The following is a 3,427-nucleotide window of genomic DNA, read 5'->3' on the forward strand; positions in this document are numbered from 1 at the left end:
GGTGAATTGCAACAGCTCCATATACTTTGTCATGTCAGTGCATGTTGAAGCACCTCACAGGGCCGAAATTTATTCTGGGCCCAACACAATAGTGTCCCTCATAGCCCATGAATCGCTTTTGGCCATTATACCTAAAGATTTTATCATTTGTTCGCCACGCTCAATGCATTTTGAGCCTTTGTGGTAAATAGATAAGCACGTAAAATTACTTAGTGGTTGAAGTCCATGTCATCGCCATCAATTAGGCTCTTTACCTAATGGGTGTGTTTTCATATTTTTGTGCCGTTTTTTTGGGGGTCCAGATCTCGCAAATTCGGCTTGTATTGCCAATGGCTTTGCTGAGAGCTGGCAATTTCCGAACTGTATCAGGGCTTTGAATGCGAAAAATATCGAGATAAGAGCCCCTGCCAAGAATGGCAGCATGTGCTTCAACTATAAGGCAAGTTTCCATTGCAGGGCATATATTGCTACCTTAATACTTCCGTTTCAATGGTTCATGCTTCAGATAATCGTGAACTAGATCTGGTGCTAGTCACATTAAAGACCATAGTGAGCAGGCGTTAAGATCACACTGATGAACTACGCTGCCGTCGCAGAGCACACATTTTACGCATCTTGTACCCCGTATGAAAACTACTGACAAGTTGCTTTACTCAAGTTTGTTGGCAATGCTCTTCCAAAACTGAATAAACTTCATATGTTAGTATGAATGGAGCGTAGCGTGCAGTACATACTGAATATATTTGTGAGACAAGTTCTGAAGGTTGTGGGAGTTGAAAGCTGCCTAAAAGGTGGGAAGCCAAACAAAAAAAATGCTATTGCAGCTAGAATTATATTATTTTTGTTTCTGGTAAAGCATGGTTCAATTAACTGATACCGCTAATCAGAGTACAAAACTGTAGATCATGTCTGGACGGCGCGAAAGAAACAAGGACGAGAGGCGCACAAGAACAGGACAGGACAGGCCTTGTGCCTCTCTTTTCCTTGTTCCTTGCGCGCCGTCCTGACATCATCTACAGCTTTGAACCAAACTAGCCAAAGCCAAGTACTTCTACAGTACAAGAAATTTGTTCAATTAATTTTTAGGGAGTTAATTATTATCAAAAGATTCGTTAATAGTCGCAACCAACAGTGATCAGTAATGAATAAAAAGCTGAAATGAGGAAAGACGTGCTATTTATGTAGCTGAATTGTGACTTATCCAAAGAAACACGATAAGTGTAATGTAATGAATATTAAGAAAGTGCGATTTGAAAAACCACGTGAAAAAAATATCCAATTTTATCGGTTTTCTTTTAAAAACGAGCTGTGAAATCTTCAGTATTTCATTGACCTATTTTATCCTAGTTCATTGCCCACATCTGCGTGCGAAGAATGACTGCACAAAATTTCATTTCTAAGTATGCAAAAACAAAAAAGAAAGTTTGCGTAACAAGAGGTGGAGCAAACTCTAGTTATGAGAAGCACGTCAATAGGGATTTCGCACCAATTGAAACGTGTAAAAAAACAACACATACAGGCGTACAATGCTCCAGGACAATATCTGGGGCTCTCTTGAGATGCAGTAGTCTCTTTTGTTATTGCGGCTGCTCCTCATTGCTTTCTAGCTCCTTTCGTCTCATCAATTGATTGGCATAGAGCATTCTGAATGTGCTGGTGGTCTCTGGCATTGAAAGCTTTTATTTTGTTGCACGCTCGTTCAATGCCAGCCGGCCTCAGGATATCCAAAAGCGTGCCACCGCATCATTCTAGGCAAAGAGTAGGCAAGTGTAGGCAAAAGTGTAGGCAAGCTTACGTACACCTCTTTTGGAGCCCGCTGCGATATAAGGCCATTGAAGTTCATTTACATTTTGTATTTTTCCATGCAGACACATTTATAGAAGCTTATCTGAACACAGATCGCTATGCAAAGGTTTCACAGCATTCAGCATGTCACTTGCCCTCCTTTGTGCACATGTCTCCCTTGCCGAGTGCTTATACCATTTTGCACGCGCACCAGCTGTTCGATTCAGGCGGGCACAGGCCGTGTATTGGATTCTTGTCTCTAGACCTGCAGTGAAAGAGGCTGGCTAAGGTGGCTTGTTTCTTTGCCGAGAGGTTTTCCACATAAGCTGTAATGGCAATCCCATAGTAGTTTAGGCTGCTCTCTGTATACGTATATCCTCTGTATAGAAATAGCTCTTGGAATAACTATCAAGTAGTCCAGGTACTTCAAGCCTCGTGTTGCTTCTGACCTCTCAAATATTTTATACGAGCAAACTGTTCATACTACCTACACTTCCTTGATGGTTTGTCTGGTAGGAAGTGTGATTTGCTTTCCACTCCTGGTATGCAGAACTTTTTGTGCTGAACGTTCTTTTCGGTGTTGCAAGATTCGCATGAGCTAGCAAGTGCCTCAACATAAAAACTTTTCCTGTGTCAACAAAACACACACACCCGTTCAAAGAAGAATGCCCACACATTTGCCACGTTACATCACCTGAAACACCACACTCATCTCTCCTCACGACATGAATTTCCGCAGTAGCATCAACAATTGACTCCAATGCTACTTTTCCAATGGTTGTGGAGAGCTCAGAAGACAACCTGTCTTAGGTGGAATGACGCAAAGGGGGAGCCATGCTCATCAGTTTGCAGATCATTTTCGCCTTTTCATTCCCTTCCCTAACTGGCACATTGCACACAGCAGTCGAATATTGTTCTAGTTTGCACACACCACACTTTTCGATGTATCAAGCAAATGCTCGAGCCCACACTCTGCACACACAACCGCACAGGTATAGAGCATGCCCCTTGGTGGGAGCGTTCTTTGAGCTTCATTGATCGATAAATGCACTCAGGGCAGGCAAGCATTGAGAAAACTGAAGGAAGAATATCAGTGCCAAAATTGTCAATTATCCTGTTTCCTTGAACGGAAAAATCCGGTCACAGAGCTTCATACATTTTTCTGATGTTCCCAGGCTTCTTGGGACTAGCCGAAACAGCCGCATTCACTGGCTCAGAAGACAGGCACTTCATCATGTGTCGATTCTAAGTGAATATGCTTGTATGTCTTTTTTGTGGTCTGAGTTTTTAGCCATACCTGTCAGAGTAAATTCTAAATGCTCCATATGCTGTATCGTAGCACATGTAAAAGCTGCGAAACCGTATTTTACCACTTCAGCTTCCACTAAGCAAAGCCAGACTAAGGAAGATAACAAACATACTTTGAGAGTCAGGCATACTTTTTGCGGCCGTTTTTTAAAGTTTTGAAAATTATATTATATCCGCAGCCAAGCATGAGGGCACCAGTCATCGTTGCAGGCATGAGATCATAAAGGAACAGTGATAATAATAACTATATAACAAATATTACTGTTCTTCGAAAGCCATGCAATTAGGTTCGGTAACTCCCAAAGTAGTAACTCTAGGAGCATTGTTCTTTTTG

General features: G+C 41.9%; 1 pseudogene; it reads right to left on the reverse strand.

Annotated features, from left to right (window-relative positions):
* Window positions 1-1,593: 1,593 nt before the first annotated feature.
* On the reverse strand, window positions 1,594-3,021 carry LOC144126251 (uncharacterized; annotated as a pseudogene).
* Between the last annotated feature and the right edge of the window lie 406 nt (window positions 3,022-3,427).

This window comes from Amblyomma americanum, chromosome 1 (genome assembly GCF_052857255.1).
Source record: "Amblyomma americanum isolate KBUSLIRL-KWMA chromosome 1, ASM5285725v1, whole genome shotgun sequence".
Taxonomy (NCBI): Eukaryota; Metazoa; Arthropoda; class Arachnida; order Ixodida; family Ixodidae; genus Amblyomma; species Amblyomma americanum.